This window comes from Hyla sarda, chromosome 10 (assembly GCF_029499605.1).
Source record: "Hyla sarda isolate aHylSar1 chromosome 10, aHylSar1.hap1, whole genome shotgun sequence".
NCBI classification, from domain to species: Eukaryota; Metazoa; Chordata; class Amphibia; order Anura; family Hylidae; genus Hyla; species Hyla sarda.
This window is the reverse complement of record NC_079198.1, coordinates 9,795,191-9,818,872: the sequence shown is the minus strand read 5'-3', so window position 1 is coordinate 9,818,872 and position 23,682 is coordinate 9,795,191. Positions and strand designations below refer to the sequence as shown.

Here is a 23,682-nt window from a genome sequence, read left to right as displayed (position 1 = left end):
GCTGCTGTAGCATCACGGTCAGTTGAGACAGCTGTTGGCCTTGTTGCGCTATCTGTTGTGACTGCTGGGCGACCACCGTGGTGAGGTCAGCGACAACTGGCAGAGGAACTTCAGCGGGATCCATGGCCGGATCTACTGTCACGATGCCGGCTGGCAGGTAGTGGATCCTCTGTGCCAGAGAGGGATTGGCGTGGACCGTGCTAGTGGATCGGTTCTAAGTCACTACTGGTTTTCACCAGAGCCCGCCGCAAAGCGGGATGGTCTTGCTGCGGCGGTAGTGACCAGGTCGTATCCACTAGCAACGGCTCACCTCTCAGGCTGCTGAAGATAGGCGCGGTACAAGGGAGTAGACAGAAGCAAGGTCGGACGTAGCAGAAGGTCGGGGCAGGCAGCAAGGATCGTAGTCGGGGGCAACGGCAGGAGGTCTGGAACACAGGCTAGGAACACACAAGGAAACGCTTTCACTGGCACAATGGCAACAAGATCCGGCGAGGGAGTGCAGGGGAAGTGAGGTATAAATAGGGAGTGCACATGTGAACACACTAATTGGAACCACTGCGCCAATCAGCGGCGCAGTGGCCCTTTAAATCGCAGAGACCCGGCGCGCGCGCGCCCTAGGGAGCGGGGCCGCGCGCGCCGGGACAGGACAGACGGAGAGCGAGTCAGGTACGGGAGCCGGGATGCGCATCGCGAGCGGGCGCTACCCGCATCGCGAATCGCATCCCGGCTGGAGACGGTATCGCAGCGCACCGGGTCAGTGGAGCTGCCCGGAGCGCTGCGGTAGCGAGAGAGAAGCGAGCGCTCCGGGGAGGAGCGGGGACCCGGAGCGCTCGGCGTAACAGCTGTGTATTTCCAATACCTGTCCAGGTGGGGCACGTGGCGACTGTACCCTGGCGGGAGAATGTGTCCAGGAGTTTGGGATTACATCTCCTCAACAAAAGCGAGTGCCTTCAGCAGTAAGGGTCTCAGATGTAGCAGAGCTAAGTCTGACATTGGACAAAAATGATTTCACCATATGATTTTCTTCTGAAACTACTCAACAATAATGAGTCCCAAAGGACCTAAGGGACAATCCAGCTCTGCTACATCCAACCATATTGAGGAAATGCAGAGAAATCCGATATTGTGTGTATCAGGCGGGTGACATGTTCCCTGCTGTGTTGTGTCCCCGAGATCCACAGGATATTATCTCCTCTCTTATCTGTGATAATAAAAAAAAGGACACGTAGAGGTGAGAGGACAACATCCTCATCATCATCATCATCATCATCTTCATGGTAGCCACAGGCGCACTTAATAATTTGTTGAGTTAGGACAGTGTTTCCCAACAAGGGGCCCTCCAGCGTTGCAAAACTACAACTCCCAGCATGCCCGGACAGCCGTTGGCTGTCCGGGCATGCTCGGAGTTGTAGTTTTGCAACAGCTGGAGGCGCCCTGTTTGGGAAACACTGGGTTAGGATGTACAGAAATCATCAAGTCATTAATTGTTTCTTTGTATTAAATATGTACATAGTGACCTCACCAGCAGAATAGTGAGTACAGCTCTGGAGTATAATACAGGATATAACTCAGGATCAGTACAGGATAAGTAATGTAATGTATGTACACAGTGACCTCACCAGCAGAATAGTGAGTACAGCTCTGGAGTATAATACAGGATATAACTCGGGATCAGTACAGGATAAGTAATGTAATGTATGTACACAGTGATCTCACCAGCAGAATAGTGAGTACAGCTCTGGGGTATAATACAGGATATAACTCAGGATCAGTACAGGATAAGTAATGTAATGTATGTACACAGTGACCCCACCAGCAGAATAGTGAGTACAGCTCTGGAGTATAATACAGGATATAACTCAGGATCAGTACAGGATAAGTAATGTAATGTATGTACACAGTGACCTCACCAGCAGAATAGTGAGTACAGCTCTGGAGTATAATACAGGATATAACTCAGGATCAGTACAGGATAAGTAATGTAATGTATGTACACAGTGACCTCACCAGCAGAATAGTGAGTACAGCTCTGGAGTATAATACAGGATATAACTCAGGATCAGTACAGGATAAGTCATGTAATGTATGTACACAGTGACCTCACCAGCAGGGTAGTGAGTGCAGCTCTGGAGTATAATACAGGATATAACCCAGAATCAGTACAGGATAAGTAATGTAATGTATGTACACAGTGACCTCACCAGCAGAATAGTGAGTACAGCTCTGGAGTATAATACAGGATATAACTCAGGATCAGTACAGGATAAGTAATGTAATGTATGTACACAGTGACCTCACCAGCAGAATAGTGAGTACAGCTCTGGAGTATAATACAGGATATAACTCAGGATCAGTACAGGATAAGTAATGTAATGTATGTACACAGTGACCTCACCAGCAGAATAGTGAGTACAGCTCTGGAGTATAATACAGGATATTACTCAGGATCAGTACAGGACAGATAATGTATTGTATGTAATTTTTCATATAGAATAAGGGTCTGGTTTTAGAATACCTGGATATTTCTGAGGGGAGGGGTCCATTTATTGTGACCCTTGTGAATCTGTAGAACAAGGAGTCAGTGGTGTTAGCACAGTACAGCACCACTATATCTCCAATGGATCATCATGGAACAGTGGGAAACTCACATTTTTTAAATGTCCCTTATTTCCTCCTTTTTTTTTCATTATTGTCACTTTGTGTTTAGTTTTCATTAACCATTCAATGTTATACAAACAGAACCTGTGGGAATAGCACAAGCTGCGCGCTCAGATATTAATGACGGATCCGTAACACAGGGAAACTAAATATATTCTGCAATATGTTCCCTCATTTATAGTTTACTGTAGTTTATAATAATTAGTTTATCATTCAATCTGTTCTCTGAAAGTACATACTAATACTAATGTGGACAAATAAACCCATTGTGGCCCATACTGAAGACATCAGTGCCCTCTGGTGGTCATAGATGGTAACTAACAAGTATTTCACTTACTAATTTATCCGACTGTATAAGGGTCTATTCACAAGACAGACTTTCCGCTTGTGGAATTCCACCTAAAATTAAATCCCATAAACTTCTATGGGATTCCGCACTCCCATTCACACTTCTGAATTTCCGCTTGCGGAATTCCGCTAGCGGAATTCCGCAAGTGGAAATTCAGAAGTGTGAGTGGGAGTGCGGAATCCCATAGAAGTCTATGGGCTTTAAAGGGGTACTCCGGTGGAAAACTTTTAAATTTTTTTAAATCAACTGTTGGCAGAAAGTTAAACAGATTTGTAAATTACTTCTATTAAAAAAAATCTTAATCCTTCCAGTACTTATTAGCCGCTGAATACTACAGAGGAAATTCTTTTTTTTTTTTCTGGAACACAGAGCTCTCTGCTGGCATTACAAGAATAGTACTCTCTGCTGACATCACGAGCACAGTGCCCTCTGCTGACATCACAAGCACAGTGCTCTCTGTTGACATCTCTGTCCATTTTAGGAACTGTCCAGAGCAGCATATGTTTTCTATGGGGATTTTCTCCTACTCTGGACAGTTCTTAAAATGGACAGAGATGTCAGCAGAGAGCACTGTGCTCGTGATTCAGCAGAGAGCTCTTTGTTCCAAAAAGAAAATAATTTCCTCTGTAGTATTCAGCAGCTAATAAGTACTGGAAGTATTAAGATTTTTTTTTTATAGAAGTTATTTACAAATCTGTTTAACTATTTGGCACCAGTTGATAAAAAAAAAAAAAAAGTTTTCCACCGGAGTACCCCTTTAAATTGAGGTGGAATTCCGCAAGCGGAAATTCTGTCTTGTGAATAGACCCTTTTCAATCAGGAAGATTTACTGTTTCTGGTTTATTTTGCAAATACTAATTTTGTGTCAAGTTGGTGTTTCCAATCTTCTTGAATTGTTTATTTATAGGAAAAATATATGAATTAAATATTTTATTTATTCATTCATTTATTTAGTATATTTTAGCAGTAAAACATTTTTGGGTCGTTTACACCACGTATAGTATTACCATGAAAGGTACCAATTGTTTGCACCAAAATATTTCATACAGGTATTTAACTACTACATGTCACATTAATATGTCCATCTTTTTTGAGTGCGCATGTTGCACATACTTGTTTGTTTTTTTTGTTTAATACAACATAAAAAAAATTTAAATAAATAAAGCCCAAAGTAAAAGGTGCAACTCAAAACAAAATCCAGGTGCAAACTAAGTAATAAATCTAATTCACTCTCAAAAAGCGCACCCGGCACTGCTCAAGCACCTGTATGATTCACTCCCACCTTCTAGCAGATCCAAAAAATAAAGATTCACTGGTTGTGCTCACTGCAAGTAGTAATCCACAAGGAAAAAAAACTTCATCCACAACGAAACAGAAATGCAGGGCACTCACCATTACTGTATAAAGTTCTTTATTCAGACGATCCTTTCATAACAGGGCGGTAAGACGCTCGACAGGGGTGTGATTCAGGGCTACAGCCCGTTTCTCGCGATACTTGCACTTCAACAGGCCGCTGGGCCTGTTGAAGTGCAAGTATCGCGAGAAACGGACCGTAGCCCTGAATCACACCCCTGTCGAGCGTCTTACCGCCCTGTTATGAAAGGATCGTCTGAATAAAGAACTTTATACAGTAATGGTGAGTGCCCTGCATTTCTGTTTCGTTGTTGATTAAGTAATAAATCTTCCCACTTTTAATACATCAAATCAAAGATTTTTTTATTTTTTACTACAATGTCAGGGGAACAATGGTATATATATATAAACAAGAGAATACAGCAGCACACTGCTAGCACAAAGATACAGATAAAACATGAAATGCTATATTGCTACAATGCAGAAAATGCAAAAATTAGGCACTTAGTTCACAATTTAGCGGCCAAATATATATATATATATATATATATATATATATATATATCTATCTATCTATATATATATATATATATATATATATATATATATATACGACTGCTTCACCAGACAGATAATCTCTTTAGGAGACTGGGAAAGTTGGGGAAGTACTGTGAGCTGTGAGTACTGCTCTCCACCTAGCTTTTCCAGTCTGCCGAAGGGAATATCTGTCTGGTAAAGCAGCCATATTGCAGCTGTTCAGGAGACTAGGAAAGCTGGGTGGAAGACAGTACACAGTGCATGGCTCACAGTACTTTCCCAGTCTACTGAATAGAATATCTGTCTGGCAAAGCTCTTTAGGAGACTAGGAAAGCTGGGTGGCATGCATACTGTGTGCCACCAAAATTTCCAAGTCTCTTGAAGCTCCAGCAGTGATAGGCTGCTCGTCCTCCCTGCATTCCATTGCTGTCATGCCCTCTCCCTGCCCCCGCACTGATGTCTTATTTTTCCCCTCACTCTTCACTTAAATTTTCTCTCCCCCTCCAGCCCCGTCCCTTCTCTCTGTCCCTTCACTAACTATTCTCTGCACCAGCCTGTTGGACAGTTAAATCATACTTTACCATGATGTTCGTCCGGCAGCAGGATGTTTAAAATTCCCGGGCAATCTCTGCAGCCTGAGAATAACATGATCAGTAGATGTACCGGAAGTCTCATGGACCTGCGTGTGACTTCCTGCACATCTCTCGATCACGTTACTCTCGGGCAGCGGTGACATTCCTAAACTATTTTTATTTAACATCGGGAAAAAAAAAACTTGTGTACGAAGTTTCATAGAAATAACTGCAGCCGTTCGGAAGTGCTGGAACATTCATACACACATACACCTGCCAGAAGGGGGAGCTGTCACACCAGCAAAGCCTGTGACTGTGGGAAAACTACATTGTGTTTCTATTGTTGTTTATTATATAAAGGGAAAAATAAGAATTAAAAATGCAAAATAAACCTAAAGTGAGATGAGGGCACATTGTGGCTTTGTGCTAAAATAATAATAAATATAAAAAAATCCCAAATTATTCTGCCCTCAATACCCCATAATGACAAAGTGAAAACAAAAGTAACTAACATTACGCCTTTTAACCGTAAGCGGACAGGTGAGGAGACGAAGACTGGATATTATGAGGCCATGGACCAGGGAAGATAATAGAGGTGACCGCACATCATCCATTAGGAGTTCTCCAAGCGGGAGGTTTCTTCTTGGGGTGACCTGTTATGTCTTGTTCTGACTCGGCCGGGTCTGATGGGCAAAATAAACATCATATTCATGAATATTTTAGGAGACTGGTCACATTCACTTAGATTACATTAGTATCAGTTTATTTTTTGTTTGAGTTTTCATTTAAAGGGGTACTCCGCCCCTGGACACCTTATCCCCTATCCAAAGGATAGGGGATAAGATATTGGATCTCGGGGGTCCCACCGCTGGGGACCCCTGTGATCTCACTGCTGCACCCGGTGTTCATTTAAAGCGTCAGGTGCAGCGCCAGAGGCTCGTGACGTCACAGCCACGCCCTCTTAATGCACATCCATGGGAGGGGGCGTGACAGGGCGTGACTGTGACATCACGAGCCTCTGGCCCCGCATCTCCAGTCATGGAGTATGGAGAGAAGTTCGCTCCGTGCACCGGATGTCTGGGGTGCCACGGCCGAGATTGCAGGGTCCCTGGCGGCGGGACCCCTGCGATCGGACATTTTATCCCCTATCCTTTGGATAAGGGATAAGATATCTAGGGGCAGAGTACCCCTTTAAGGTTCAAAAACATTTAAAATGTAACTGTTATTTAAAGTGTCATGGTTAGATTCAAAGTCCGGTAAATGAGGGCGGGGCTAGCACTCCTCTGTGCTCACCCCTGTCCTATCAGACTGCAGCATAAAAAGAGAGAGGAGAGGGTTACAGTGCAGCCAGGAGGGGGTTACAAAGCAGTGATTGGATGACGAGACCCAGCACAGCACAGCAGACTCAGGGAAGAAGTTGTGGTGGCGGGGTGTGATGAGGGCAGATGTTGTTACCCTAGGGGCAGATGCATTAACCTCTTGTATTCGTGACACCAGGGCGTGGTTTATCCTCTATACCACCCAAAGGTATACCCCTGGATCCTGGGCTAGGCACGGGGGGAAATTAAGACTCTGACGCCAAGTTACGGACAACGGTAGCTTTAATGACAGATGGTAAAGTCTATACAGTTCAGCCAGGGCCCAAGGAGGTGACCAGTGACGCAGAGACCTTAAGGGATAGCTGGGACTTGTAGTAGGATTGGACAATTGAATGCAGATCACGATGACTTGACAGATGACAGGGACTGACTTGACTCATAAAGCTGTGACTTTATCTTACTTGACTTGATGGCGGCTGCAGGACTGGACTTTGAGGTCTCCAACACTCTGGATACACACACTAGACGACTGCACTGGACCTCAGCCGAAGAGAGAAGCTCCACCCAGGGCTTATATGGGGGAGACTAGCAGGGAGCCTATAGGTCACTCTTGGGGGTCACCTGGTCACTGGTACCTCCTGGGTAACAATCACATGACATAACTCTTAAAGATACAACACATTTTATAATACATAACACTGCAGAACATATGTACAGGGGGGAAACAGGTGCAAGGGGCCCTGGGGACACTGAAGGAGGCTGCCTGACAGGACAGCAAAGGTACGAGGAAACATCTCCCGTACTGGGCCACCATAAAGTGAATGCATGCAGAGTGAGGACAGCCCCCCCCCCCCCCCCCCCGAGCACAGGATGACAAAGTGAGTGAGCAACAGATTGAAGGTATTTGTGAGAGAAATATAGGTGCTAGACACATGAAAATTATACATACCTGATACCAGGATTAGGTACTGAGTAACATATTTGTTTTTGTGGAATATGACAGGTACTCTTTAAAAAAAAAAATTTCTAACTTCGAAACATGTCAAAAGTTTTCAACACAACAGAGTCTCACACCCAAGAGCCACTGAGAACGCTAGTTATTAGTTTGGAAAGTTCTTGGCAGCGCACAGATAACTCCCCAGCTGTCAATCAAATCTGACCTTCTCACTATAAAAGTCTATGCGGCAAAATGGTCAGATATGGTGGCCCCCCAGGGGGTCAAATATGCTGCAAACATCCTTGGCTTATAACCAGCGGTCTCAGGCATGAACATGTTTATTCTTTCAGTGAACATACGTGTAGACTGCATTGCCGTCAATAGTCATGGCGCAGGTCCTCGCAGTCCTAGCTTTCGATGGATTTCGGTGGCGCCCGCAGCAGACGGGGTCTCCTTTGGGTAGAAAATTCTGTAGTGTGAACATAACCTTAGCATAAGGCATAAAACATCTGAATTAAACAGTGAAATGTTGTGGATCTTTGGAGTGTTCCACCTTTGGCTCTGCTATATCTCTAGGTTCACGTCGTTTATATGAATAATATAATACGGTAATGACTTTATAACACTTTAACACCAATTCACATTCACAGCCATAGATTGGTAACGTATTGGTATCCTAACTATTTAGGGAACGGAAATGTAATCAGACTTGTGTAAAAACCAGTGGAGCAGGATCGTAGCCGGAGCGCTCCCTTACCCCTCCCTTGGCTCTGATACAACCTGGCCGTCCGCCACCAGAACTTTATGTTTTTGTATAACTTTATTATATCATTTCAACTCACAATAAACATTTCAAGCGGAGCAAAAATTTCTTGGTAAAATCATTAAAGGGGTTCTCCACCATAAGGTGATTTTAGTACGTACCTGGCAGAAAGTAATGGACATGCTTTGGAAGGATCTGCGCTTGTCTTGGGACTAAATGGCTATGTTGTGAGATTACCATAACACTGTGACTAGCTTTTTGTGAACTGGTATTTCCTGTTTGAGTTTTCTTTTTTGCCTACAAATACCATAATTCCATTTCCTCCCTCCCAAACATCAGCCACCCCACCCATTGAAACATAAATGCGCTGCATCCATTCAAAAGACCTGTGGTTTTCAATCAGGGTGCCTCCAGCTGTTACATTAGTTGCAGATTGATCTCTCTCCCACCAAGCGATCGCTCCACCCATTGAAGCAGACAGGCTCCCTGTCATCAGCTGACTAGTGATGTCAGGTCTTGGCCACATTGCAACCTGGGAAAAATCTGAGACAACAGTCATTTTGTATGCTGGTAAAAATAAATATTGTGGTGAAAATCACAGAAAAATTGTGAGAAAACCGTCACACACAGGTACAGACACTATATTATGAACTACTTTCCAGCCCCTGTAGCATAGTCAAATAAAAAAAATCCTGGAATACCCCTTTAAGATGCTACTTTACCTTTGATGTACGTTACATCATGGTCACACCCCCTCAATGCAAGTCTATGGGAGGGGGCACAGAGCAAAGTTCGCTCTGTGCACTGGATGTCTGGGGTGCCTCAGCCAAAATAGCTGAGGTCCCCAGCAACGGGACCCCCGCGATGAGACATCTTATCCTTTATCTTTTGGATAGGGGATAAGATGTCTAGGGGCAGAGTACCCCTTTAAATACTCTTGACCCATGACCCATGATGATCTCAGACTTAACAGCAGGGGGGTTGATGCCTGTACTGGTTGGACCTGGGTAGTCATAGAGGTTGGTCAAGACAACCAATGACTATCTGGGGCCCAGGGCTCAAGTCCTGCAGGAACGCATGGGAGCTGAGTTCTTGCTCTTTTTCCACAGCAGGAACGCTGGTCCCATTAGCAGGAGTCCTGCACGACCAGATCTTGAGTGGAAATCTTGGGTGAGTTCCAACACTTTTTTTTCCCCAAGACTTGACACCTGCTGGAACCCAAATGGTGGGCACAGCTGGATCTACTGTTGAGTAGTTGGAGGATAGATTAAGAACTCGGAGACATGGGCCCTGGTTTGAGTGTGGTGTTGCGATCAGTCAATATTTCCTTGCGTATTGTCTGAGTAAAGACTGTAATAAACCGATACATACAGATCTCTCGGAAGCTAAATACTTAGATGTGAATGACGTCTTACCCCGGGTTCACATTGCCCCCAAAGGAAGGATCTAAAAACCGGCTCCTGAAGTATCTGTACTCGAATCGGTACGGGCCCCATTCAAGTCAATGACCCAAACTGTAGTCTCTATAACAATCCAGGATTTGAATTATTTGCTGTTCTGTTCCAATGGAGTAACTCAAAAACACAGAATGTTGGTGAGCCCTTGAGGATCGGGTTGGGTTGACCACTTTTTTTTTGTATGGTGGGATGACAACACGAACCACACTTATAGGTGGGAGATCATGATCATGGACCTGCATAGTCATGGAGGTTAGTAAAGTCAACCAATGACTATCTAGGGCCCCTACTGGGGTTAGGTGTCCACAGCTGTACCTACAGTTGAGCAGTTGGAACCCCACGAAGCACAGAGTAAGAACAAGGACAGGCGGGCCTCAAACATAGTCTGGTGACTACATTGGGGTCAACATTGACTACATTGGGGCCAATTTTGAGATTCTGCCAACGTATACGTGCCTCAAACGTACTGTGAACCCGACCTTGGGGGCATCTGGTACGCCCTTGTTGATGTCCAGGCTCCACTCTTGGGGACAGTAATGTATTTTCACAAAAGCAGGTTGCGTCTCACAGAGATCACGTTTGACAGCAAATAAATCAGATAGAAATATGAAAGGTTATTAACTCTATATTTACTGCAAACAGAAGTAGAAACTGTCTCTTAAATGTCACATATATGTATTTATGGGACCTCAGAGGCCAGGTTCCCCTTTACAAACGTTTCGTCTTTTGTTCTCATGCATGTAAAGTAAAAAGGAAACTTTACAGATAGTTTTGTATATTATTTGTGTATACACTGTTATGTGTTAGTCTCCAGATTCTTGCCATCCTCTACCTGAATTCTGTGGTCGACATAGATTATTATAATTCTCATACCACGGGCTCAGCATCAGACACTGGGATGCGTGTTAAAGGAGAACTCCAGCAAAAACGAACTTATCCCCTATCCACAGGAGAGGGGATAAATAGCTGATCGTGGTGGGCCCGACCCCCCCCACGATCTCTGGAACGGGACCTGGCTCTATCGGTGAGGAGCGCGCGTTGTCTACTAGTAGACGACACTAACTCCATTCAACTATGGAAGCGCTGACGATGCCCGAGTGCCGGACTCAGGTCTCTTTGATACTCCCCCATACAAATGAATGAAGCGAATGCTGCAGACGGCCTCACTGAGAGCCGGGCCCCAAATCCAGAAATGGTGGGGGAGGGTCAAAGCAGCCCCCCCCCCCCCCGCGATCAGCTACCTATCCCCAATCCTGTGGTAAGGGGATAAGTTCGTTTTTGCTGGAGTTTTCCTTTAAAGGGGTATTAAGCCCCTAGACATCTTATCCCCATCCAAAGGATAGGGGATAAGATGTCAGATCACCGGGGTCCCGCTGCTGGGGACCCCGGGGATCGCTGCTGCGGCACCGCGCTATCATTACAGCACAGAGCGAGTTCGCTCTGCACGTAATGATGGGCGGTACAGGGGCCGAAGCATCGTTACATCACGGCTCCGCCCCTCGTGATGTCATGGTCCGCCCCTTTCAATACAAGTCTATGGGAGGGGGCGTGGCGGTCGTCACGCCCCCTCCCATAGACTTGCATTAAGGGGACGGGCTGTGATGTCACGAGGGGCGGAGCCATGACGTCACGCTGTTCCGTCCCCCGGATCGCCCGTCATTACACACAGAGCGAACTCGCTCTGTGCTGTAATGATAGCGCGGTGCCGCAGCAGCGATCCCCGGGGTCCCCAGCAGCGGGACCACGGCGATCTGACATCTTATCCCCTATCCTTTGGATGGGGATAAGATGTCTAGGGGCGGAATACCCCTTTAAGGCAGTGGTCTTAAACCTGTGGACCTGTGCTGCAGAACTACAACCCCCAACATGCCTGGACAGCCGTTGGCATGCTGTAAATTGTAGCTTTGCAATATCTGGAGGTCCGCAGTTTTGAGAACACTTCAGGTTCAGAGCTCAGGGGATGTTCCCCGTGAAGCTTCTTAAAAGGGTACTCCGGTGAAAACCTTTTTTCTTTTAAATCAACTGTTGGCAGAAAGTTAAACATATTTGTAAATGACTTCTATTAAAAAATCTTAATCCTTCCTGTACTTATTAGCTGCTGAATACTACAGAGGAAATTCTTTTCTTTTTGGAACGCTCTCTGATGACATCACGAGCACAGTTCTCTCTTCTGACGTTATTATTATAATAATAATAACGCTTTATTTATTGTTGTCCTTAGTGGGATTTGAGCCCAAGTCCCCAGCACTGCAAGGCAGCAGTGCTAACCACTGAGCCACCATGCTGCCCTTAGCATACATCTGCTATGCATGGTTGCTAAAACAGACAGAGATGTCAGCAGAGAGCACTGTGCTCGTGATGTCATCAGTGTTCCAAAAAGAAAGGAACTTCCTCTGTAGCATTCAGCAGCTAATAAGTACTGGAAGGATTAAGATTTTTTAATAGAAGTAATTTACAAATATGTTTAACTTTCTGCCAACAGTTGATTTGAAAGAAAAAAGGTTTTCATTGGAGTACCCCTTTAACACCCTGAAGAAGCTACACAGGGAATGCCCCTTGAACTCTGAACCTGTAGCTGCACAAGCACACATGGCAGAGAAAACAGGTGTACGGATCAAGAAACCCAGCAGTGGTCTTCAAACTGTTCACCTTCAGATGTTGCAATACTACAACTCCTAGCATGTCCGGACAGCCAACGGCTGTCCGGACATGCTGGAAGTTGTAGTTCTGCAATATGTGGAGGTCTACAGTTTGGAAACCAATGCAGGTTCTGAGCTCAGGGGACGTTCCCCGTGAAGCTTCTTATCCCCCTGAAGAAGCTTCACAGGGAATGCCTGTAGCTCCACAAGCACACATGGCAGAGGGGGCAATCAGCTACTTATCCCTTATCCTGTGGAAAGGGGATAAGTTCGTTTTTGCTGGAGTTTTCCTTTAAGGCAGTGGTCTTAAACCTGTAGACCTGTGTTGCAAAACTACAACCCCCAACATGCCTGGAGATCCTTTGTCATGCTGGAAAATGTAGTTTTGCAACATCTGGAGGTCTGCAGTTTTAAGATCACTTCAGGTTCAGAGCTCAGGGGACGTTCCCCGTGAAGCTTCTTCACCCCGCGGAGCAGCTTCACGGGGAATGCCCCCTGAGCTCTGAGTAATATAGGACGGTCCTAATATGATGCCCCTCTGGTAAATGTACATACTCTCTACCAAATATTATTCATATAGCATCATATTAGGACCGTCCTATATTACTCAGAGCTCAGGGGGCATTCCCCGTGAAGCTGCTCCGCGGGGTGAAGAAGCTTTACGGGGAACGTCCCCTGAGCTCTGAACCTGAAGTGATCTTAAAACTGCGGAACTACAGATGTTGCAAAACTATAATTTCCAGCATGACAAAGGATGTCCAGGCATGTTGGGGGTTGTAGTTTTGCAACACAGGTCCACAGGTTTAAAGGGGTACTCCGGTGAAAAACTTTTTTTTTTTTTTTTTTAAATCAACTGGTGCCAGAAAGTTAAACAGATTTGTAAATGACTTCTATTAAAAAAATCTTTATCCTTCCTGTACTTATTAGCTGCTGAATACTACAGCGGCAATTCTTTTCTTTTTGGAACACAGAGCTCTCTGCTTACATCACGAGCACAGTGCTCTCTGCTGACATCTCTGTCCATTTTAGGAACTGTCCAGAGCAGCATATGTTTGCTATGGGGATTTTCTCCTTGTCTGGACAGTTCCTAAAATGGACAGAGATGTCAGCAGAGAGCACTGTGCTCGTGATGTCAGCAGAGAGCTCTGTGTTTCAAACGGAAAATAATTTCCTCTGTAGTTTTCAGCAGCTAATAAGTACAGGAAGGATTAAGATTCTTTTAATAGAAGTAATTTACAAATCTGTTTACAAAACTTTCTGGCACCAGTTGATTTAAAAAACAACAAAAAACGGAGTACCCCTTTAAGACCACTGCTTTTAAGGAAAACTCCAACTAAAAATTAACTTATCCCCTTTCCACAGGATAGGGGATAAGTAGCTGATCGCCGGGGGTCTGACCGCTTGGATCCTCCCCTCTTATCCCGGTGGGGGAGTTCTTCCAGTCGAGTTATCCAGTATTTACTTCTTAATTAAATATTTATCCAGCAAACATTATTAATAATTTATGTTTTATTAATAAAGTAACAATATATACAGGGAGTCTTTCATTCTGCTCCTACGATATCATGTAGGCACCGCGGTCCTGATATGTACAGCTAGGACAACCTGGCACTACTGTAGATATAACAGCTCCAGACCTTTACCTATGATAAGAAACCTAATGATAAAACAGTAACAAAGACTCCTATATTCTATGGGACATTCCATAATGCGGGGACTATGTTTATCTAATAGGAATGAATAGGCACAGGAGCGGCCAATACTGTCATGTCTAGGGGATTACCACTCACCCTCTTTTATGTTCCGGGAAAACAAGGAAAACATTCTGCCTGTGTCCTCCTGCCATAGAACTAACATAAGTTCTTGGAATTGTCCTTGTTTGTTTGGCCACCAGCTATGATTATGAAAAGCCCCAGCCGGCCATACACATTAGAGGAGGATTCCCAACTGTTGAGAGACCACAACTCCTATCATGCCCTGAAAGCTTAAAGGGTTACTTCGCCCCTAGACATGGGGTCCCGCCGCTGGAGATCCCTGTGATATCCCTGCTGCACCTGTTGTTCGTTCAGAACGTTGTGTGTAGCGCCGAAGCGCCGGTGGCTCGTGACGTCACGGACAGGGCTTAAGATGTCTGGGGGGTCCTGCCGCTGGGGACCCCCGCGATCTCGACTGCGACACTCCAGCGATCCAATGCACGGAGTGAACTTTGCTCCGCGTCGGATGACTGGCGATGCGGGGCGGAGGCTCGTGATGTCACGGTCACACCCCGCTCGTGATGTCACGGCTGCAAATCTGTATAACTTTTTGGCACCAGTTGATTGTAAAACTATTTTTTTCACCGGAGTACCCCTTTAACTTTGAATCCACACTAGGCCTATTATAGTGGTCATCCAGTAATATGGCAGCTTTATTTGAAGCACCGCTCCCTACACCTGTCCTCAGTATGTGAGGGCCTGACCCCCCGCGCCTGTCAGTGGAACTGACCTGCATTACCCGACGCAACCTACAGACAGGTGGGGCGCTGTGTACCAGTTGTTTGAAGTGTTTCCCCCAATGATAACCTGCTCAGTGGGTGTCCTTTTGGACTCCCACCCATCAGCTGTAATCAGTGAAGGAACTCAGCAAGAAGTTTTCAATTTCCCTACAGCGCCTCTACAGGAGACATGAACAGTTGCACAATTCCTACTACAATCAATGAGCTCCCAGATGTACTGGTTAGTCCAGTCTTGGACCTATTTTGGACCTATTTTCAGGGCCTTTGTTTTATTTTAGTCCATGTTACCTTTGCCAAAAAATTTACATTAATTCTTTTACACTTTACTGAGTTATGCCCTGCTGAACCCTACATACCATTTAGAGGAGGAAACATGTTGGGATTACACAGTGTGCCATAGAAATCTCGTGTGTGTGTGTGTGTGTGTGTGTGTGTGGGGGGGGGGGGGGGTCACTTTTCAATATAAGGGGCAGTATCTGCTAACTTGATATAGTTACTGTACCAGCAATATATCTGGATTAATTGTCATGATAAGTGTTAAAACAGAGCTCATTTCTTTCAAAAAACGCTCCTTGCCTGTCTCCAGATTGGGTGTGGTTCTGCAGCTCAGTTCCATTGAAGTGAATAGAGCCAAGTTGGAATACCGCACACAACCTGGCGATAGAAGGGGAGCATTTTTTTTAAAGAAATTATCTCGGTTTTTCTATTCCTGGATAACCCCTTTAATTCAATTTTGGTTTGTTTTTTGCATTGACACAGACCTTATTCTTATCTCTTTTGAAGGGGTACTCCCCCCCCTGTCCCCAGCGTCAGGACCCCGCAATCTCCCTGCTGCACCCAGCATTCATTAAGAGCATCGGGTTCAGCGCAGGAGGCATGTGACATCATGGACACGCCCCACTTGTGATGTCACGGCCACGCCCCCTCAATGCAAGTCTATGGGAGGGGGTGGGACGTCCCCGCATCGCCAGTCATCCGGCACAAAGTGAAGTTTGCTCCGTGCACCGGATATCTGGGGTACCGCAGCCGAGATCGCGGGGGTCCCCAGCAGTGGACACCTTTGGATAGAGGATAGGATGTCTAGGGACGGAGTACCCCTTTAATGTCTAAGAAAAGTTAAATTTTACATAGGTCATTTCTCTATCAACGACGTGGAAATCTCAGCACTTTGATTGGATGAGGTTATGGTGGCCGTAATGTCAGAAAGAATATGTGAAGGACTCCGATTTGCACAGAATCTTTGTGTTTATGGAGAATCAGTCGATGTTTTTGGCATTTAGAAAGAATTTGTTTGCAGCAAAACAAAAATCATGTGTTATTTCTGATACAAAAGTATAAAAATCTGGGAGCGGCGGCGGATCCTCCTGACCTATATCCCGGATGGTCGGCCTGTTCTGACTTGTCTCGTAGTTGTGTAAATGTCAGAGTCTGTAGTAACAGAATCTAATGTCTGTAAACTGGTCATAAAAAAATTACTGAGATTTTTGACTCCACACGAGACTTCACCTGAGCAAACCGGAACTTTAGTGTGGTGAGGGTGTGATGAGGGCAGATGTTATTACCCTAGGGGCAGATGGCATTAACCCCTTGTATTCGTGACGCCAGGGCATGGTTAACCTCTGCACCACCTGAGGTATGGCCGCTGGATCCTGGGCTAGGCACGGGGGGGGGGGGGGGGGATGACTCCTACGCCGAGTTACAGGACAACGGCAGCTTTACTGAGGCAGACAGATGGAATAGTCTTTGCAGCTCAGTTAGGCCCAAAGAGGTGACCAGTGACTTTAGAGTCTTGCGGGCTCGGTGGGACTTGTAATGGAATTGGATAGAATGTTGCAGACCCATGCTGAATTTAGACAGACTTAACTAGGACTGACTAGACCTCACCCCTTGTGTAGCTTACCAGGCTTTGAGGTTCTCGATGTGTGACTAGGCCTTGGGTCTCCTCAGGACACCAGACACTCTCAGGTCTGGACTTTACTGCACTCAGCACAGAACAGAATTAGCTCCTCCCGGGGTTTATATGGGGGAGACTTAGGAGGGGTCCGATGGATCACCCACAAGTCACCTGGTCACTGACACCTTCCCTGGTTACAAGACTTGGTAACAACATTTAAAGGTATATAACATTATAAAGGCATTCTCATACATAACATGAGGCACTTGTTAACCCTTTATGATACACAGATTAATGGGGGGACTCAGGGGACACTGCAATAGAGTCCACCACACAGGACTGCCAGGGTACAGGGGTACAACTCCTGTACTGGGCCACCAAATAAGGCTGACAGAAACATTTTCTAATCTCAAGGGGGAGATTTATCAAAACCTGCCCTGAGGAAAAGTTGCTGAGTTGCCCATAGCAACCAATCAGATCGCTGCTTTCATTTTCCAGAGGCCTTTTCAAAAATGAAAGAAGCGATCTGATTGGTTGCTATGGGCAACTGGGCAACTTTCCCTCTGCTGAACTGGATTTGATAAATCTCCCCCTCAGTGTTTGATGATAAACTCTGCAACTCTCAAACTTCCCCTACGACCCTACGACCCCTGCTAGCGCTCAGACTGTATTTGCCATGACGTACCAATGGGCCTGAGCCTAGGGCGGCGGTGTTAAAGGGGCAGCACTTCAGTGAGTAAAACATTTTTTATATATATAGCATAATTCATTTTGATGTCGCTGTGGTCTGTATAAAAATATATATTTCCTCCTCTTGGGTAAATCCACGCTAAAAAAAAAAAAACACAATAATAAATGCCATGTAGGTTTAGCCTTGGCGTTCCCCCCCCCCCCCCCCCCCCCGTTCCTTGAGTCACATGATGAAAGAATGACATGACTTGTCGTGATAAAAATACCGGGGGGGGGAAAAAACGCCAAGACTAAAACCCACAATTTTTGGAAAAAACGGCACTAAAACTAAAGCAGAATAGGTTTTCTATGGGGATTTGCTCCTGCTCTGGACAGATCCTGACACGGACAGAGGTGTCAGCAGAGAGCACTGTGGTCAGATAGAAAGGAAATTCAGAAAGAAAAGAACTTCCTCTGTAGCATACAGCAGCTGATAAGTACTGGAAGGATTAAGATTTTTAAATAGAAGTAATTTCCCAATCTGTTTAACTTTCTGGCACCAGTTGATTTAAAAATAATAATAATAATAATAAATGTTTTCCAGTGGAGTACCTCTTTACATACTTGCCCCCTATCCTGTGAATTGGGGAGGACCCCTTTAAATCAAGTTTAAAAAATGTTTTCCATGGGAGTACCCCTTTAAGTGCTGGATAAGATATTTGAGGCTGTGTTCACACTAATTACACTGTTCCCACTGGTTGGAACTAGAGATGAGCGAACTTACAGTAATTTCGATTCGTCACGAACTTCTCGGCTCGGCAGTTGATGACTTTTCCTGCGTAAATTAGTTCAGCCTTCAGGTGCTCCCGTGGGCTGGAAAAGGTGGATACATTCCTAGGAGACTCTTTCCTAGCCCACGGGAGCACCGGAAAGCTGAACTAATTTCTGCAGGATACGTCATCAACTGCCGAGCCGAGAAGTTCGTGACGAATCGAATTTACTGTAAGTTCGCTCATCTCTAGTTGGAACCATTGGTGCTGTAGTGCCCGGGCCTTCATACTGTGGACCTCCAGCTGTTGCAAAACTATAACTCCCAGCATGCCCGGACAGCCAACGGCTGTCCAGGCATGCTGGGAGTTGTAGTTTTCTAACATTTTGAGGCCCACAGTTTGGATACCACTGCAGGTTCAGAGCTAAGGGGAGAAGCTTTACAGGGAAGGCCCCCTGAGCTCTGAACCTGAGGGCGCAGGTGTGCAAGCCTTAAAGACACATTCTAGAAACTAGGGATCGACCGATATCGATTTTTTAGGGCCGATACCGATAATCGGTGGAGGTTAGGGCCGAGAGCCGATAACTTAGACCGATATTCCGGTATAAGTTATCGGCTATTTATCCCCCCGCGACACCGCTGCAGATCATTGATTTAAAGCGGGCGCTTTAAATCAATGAATTGCAGCAGCTTTTGCGGTGCCAGGGACCGCCACCCGCTTCTCTCCCCCTGCCTGTCCTGGGGTCCTCCTGAGTCCTACCACCGCCCCCGCCCCCCAGAGACCGCTGCTGCCCCATTGCCTCCCGCATTCCCGGTTTTATAATTACCCGTTCCCGGGGCCCGGGGTCCGTGCTACTTCTGGCTCTGGCAGCGTCCTCCTGAGCTGTCACTGTGCGCACTGACGGTGACGTCGCGTTGAGGACGTCACTCGTCATTGCGCAGCGCACAGCGTAACATAGGACACCGCAGGAGCCAGAAGTAGCGCGGACCCCGGGAACAGGTAATTATAAAAAAAGGAATGGGGGAGGCAATGGGGCAGCGGCGGTCTCTGGCCTGGGTGGTGCGGTGGGGGGTGCGCTGCTGTGCGGTGCCATGGGGGCGGGGCTTTATCAGATTATCGGCAAGGTAATTGCCGATACCGATACCGTCCAAAATCATAAATATCGTCTGATAATATCGGCCAAACCGATAATCGGTCGATCCCTACTAGAAACTATAAAATAAAAAGATGAATGACATAAAGGATGTTGTCTAGTTGGAGGACCGCACAGACCACTCTTGAAGGGATTCCAAATCTGCACACAACCCTCTCCCCCCCACACACATCAGTGAGAGCCCCGGACCCCAGTTGTTCTTCCTTGGACTCTTTTGGTAGGTAATACCGGGAGCACCCCACAACACTTGATGCTCTGACCCACTCAGCTAAATAAAGGGGGCAGCTCCATTTTAGAACACCACAGCGCCATCTAGTGTCACATTTTGAAGCGTAGCCAGCAGCGGCAACTCATTCGCGATCTGCACGTGCCGCCTCTTTTACTACGCTGTTTAGGGTGATTTGGAGATGAAGCGGTTAACATCAGCCATAGTTAATGTTGATATGATCGGTACGGCTCGGGGCCCAACCTCATAAGTCAATATTATCCTGTGGAGCTGATGATGGGGCCCGAGAGGTAAACACGTATGGTGCTGATAAACCAGCTCTCTGGAAGGAGCGACACCCAAACCATCAAACATGGAGGCTCTGTTCCTTCTGCTTATTAATAAGGGGCGCTACCATGCAGATGTAGCAGAGCTGAATCTGTCATTTGGCACAGGGGGGGGGGGGGGATTTAGGGATTTATTATTGCATTTGTGTATTTTTTTTTTTTTTACACATAAATTCTCAGTTTTGATGCATTTTTTATCCTAAATTATCATGAATTTTTTGTATTGCTTTCATAATTTGCTTTAGCATACTCGTTTTTTTGTCTTTGCTTGTGCAGCTTAAAGGGGTACTCACTGGAAAACATTTTTTAAACTTTTTAATCGACTGGTGTCAGAAAGTTCGACAGATTTGTTAATTTCTTCTATTTAAAAATCTTAACCCTTCCAGTACTTATCAGCTGCTGTATGTTCCAGAAGAAGTTCTTTTCTTTTTGAATTTTCCTTTCAGTGTGACCACATGTGCTCTCTGCTGACACCTCTGTCCATTTTAGGTACTCTCCAGAGTACAAGCAAATCCCCATAGCAAACCTATCCTGCTCTGGACAGTTCCTCATACAAACAGAGGTGTCAGCAGAGAGCCCTGTGGTCAGACTGAAAAGAACTCCAGAAAGAGATACAACTTCCTGTGGATCATACAGCAGCTGATAAGTAGTGGAGAGATTAAGATTTTTAATAAGTAATTTACTAATCTGTTTAACTTTCTGGCACCAGTTGATAAAAAAAAAAAAAAAAAAAGGTTTTCCAGGGGAGTACCCCTTTAAATAGTCAAATTCAAATTTTAATTTGTGCACATTTTTGCGCAAGCATTTGGCACCTTGAGACCTGGCGAAAAGAATTATGCAGAGTTAAGCGCTGTTTTTTTTATTTTTTCACTTATGTATCATTACCGTATATACTCGAGTATAGGCCCGAGTTTTTCAGCACGTTATTTTTCGGTGCTGAAAACACCCCCCTCGGCTTATACTCGAGTGAACTCCCCCACCCGCAGTGGTCTTCAACCTGCGGACCTCCAGAGGTTTCAAAACTACAACTCACAGCAAGCCCGGGCAGCCATCGGCTGTCCGGGCTTGCTGGGGAGTTGTAGTTTTGAAACCTCCGAGGTCCGCAGGTTGAAGACCACTGCGGCCTTCAACATCATCCAGCCCCCTCTCACCCCCTTTAGTTCTGAGTACTCACCTCCGCTCGGCGCTGGTCCGGTCCTGCAGGACTGTCCGGTGAGAAGGTGGTCGGTGGGATACTGGTTCCGGGCTGCTATCTTCACCGGGGAGGCCTCTTCTAAGCGCTTCGGGCCCGGCCTCAGAATAGTCAACGTTGCCGTGACAACGACGCAGAGGTGCGTTCATTGCCAACGTAATTCTGCGTCATTGCCAAGGCAACGGCTCTATTCCGGCCGGAAGCGCGGAGAAGAGGCGCCCCCGGTGAAGATAGCAGCCCGGACCACCTCCCCACCGGACCACCTCCCCACCGGACCACCTCCTCACCGGACCACCTCCTCACCGGACCACCTCCTCACCGGACCACCTCCTCACCGGACAGCCCTGCAGGACCGGACCAGCGCCGAGCGGAGGTGAGTACTAAGAACTAAAGGGGGTGAGAGGGGGGCTGGATGATGTTGAAGGCCGCAGTGGTCTTCAACCTGCGGACCTCCGGAGGTTTCAAAACTACAACTCCCAGCAAGCCCGGACAGCCGATGGCTGCCCGGGCTTGCTGGGAGTTGTAGTTTTGAAACCTCTGGAGGTCCGCAGGTTGAAGACCACTGAGGGCGAATGATGAGAAGAGGATGATGAAGGGGGGGTGTGGGGATGATGAAGGGGGGGGGGTGTGGGGATGATGAAGGGGGGGGGGTGTGGGATGATAAGGGGATGATGAAGGGGGGGGGGGTGTGGGATGATAAGGGGATGATGAAGGGGGGATGTGTGGGATGATAAGGGGATGATGAAGGGGGGATGTGTGGGATGATAAGGGGATGATGAAGGGGGGATGTGTGGGATGATAAGGGGATGATGAAGGGGGGATGTGTGGGATGATAAGGGGATGATGAAGGGGGGATGTGTGGGATGATAAGGGGATGATGAAGGGGGGATGTGTGGGATGATAAGGGGATGATGAAGGGGGGATGTGTGGGATGATAAGGGGATGATGAAGGGGGGATGTGTGGGATGATAAGGGGATGATGAAGGGGGGATGTGTGGGATGATAAGGGGATGATGAAGGGGGGATGTGTGGGATGATAAGGGGATGATGAAGGGGGGATGTGTGGGATGATAAGGGGATGATGAAGGGGGGATGTGTGGGATGATAAGGGGATGATGAAGGGGGGATGTGTGGGATGATAAGGGGATGATGAAGGGGGGATGTGTGGGATGATAAGGGGATGATGAAGGGGTGATGTGTGGGATGATAAGGGGATGATGAAGGGGGGATGTGTGGGATGATAAGGGGATGATGAAGGGGGGATGTGTGGGATGATGACAAGGGGATGATGATGAGGATGTTAATGACGGGTCTGGATGATGACAGGGGGGGATGAGGTATTTCCCACCCTAGGCTTATACTCGAGTCAATAACTTTTCCTGGGATTTTGGGTTAAAATTAGGGGTCTCGGCTTATACTCGGGTCGGCTTATACTCGAGTATATACGGTAATTAATTTATTAGGTTATTTACTTTATTTATTTATTTTTTTATTCATTAATTCCTTTATTAGTTATTTACTATAATCTATTTAGTTCATTTATTCGTTTGTTTTTTATTTATTGTATTTATTTATTTATTTTGATGGTTATTTATTTTATTTATTTGAGTATTCAGTTATTTATTCATTCATTTCTTTATCTGTTCATTAATTTATTTGTTTATTTATTCATTCCTTTATTTAGTTATTTATTTATTATTGATTTTTTAAATGTATTTATTCATTCATTAATTCATTCATTTATCCATTCATTAATTTATGTATTTAGTTATTTATTTTATTCATTCATTCATTCATTTGTTTGTTTTTTCATTCCTTTATTTAGTTATTTATTTGTTATTGATTTTTTAAATGTATTTATTTATTCATTCATTAATTCATTCATTTATCTATTTATTCATTCATTCATTTAAGTATTTAGTTATTTATTTTATTTGTTCATTGATTCATTCTTTCATTTGTTTTTTTCATTCCTTTATTTAGTTATTAATTAATTAATTCATTCATTCATTTATTTATGTATTAAGTTAATCTTATTTGTTTATTCATTCATTCATTTATTTATTTATGTATTAAGTTAATCTTATTTGTTCGTTCATTCATTCATTCATTCATTCATTTATTTATTTATTGCTTTTGTTTATCTTTTCCATCGTTAAGCTTCCCAAAGACACAACTTGTGGCCTAAAAAAACAAAAAGAAATGTCACAAGAAAAACTACCCTTTGATTTTTTTTTTGCCCTCCATAATGGCGTTTTTATGTTTCTTATTTGGTGCTTTAGTCTCATGACAAGCCATGTGATTCTTTCATCATGTGACTCAAGGATTATTACTAAAAAATTGGTCGGGGGGGGGGGGGGATGGGCATCTGCAG

General features: G+C 45.4%; 1 protein-coding gene and 1 long non-coding RNA gene across 2 annotated transcripts in view; one reads left to right on the top strand and one right to left on the bottom strand.

Annotated features, from left to right (window-relative positions):
- The window catches only part of LOC130293770 (signal-regulatory protein gamma-like), a 91,365-nt gene that overhangs the window by 56,989 nt on the left and 10,694 nt on the right, over nt 1–23,682 (top strand). The window lies entirely within an intron of this gene.
- Nucleotides 5,991–17,178, bottom strand: LOC130293772 (uncharacterized). The gene is made up of 3 exons (XR_008848288.1): nt 16,979–17,178; nt 8,085–8,178; nt 5,991–6,152 (listed from the first exon to the last, which is right to left on the bottom strand). It is a non-coding gene; the product is annotated as an uncharacterized LOC130293772 (long non-coding RNA).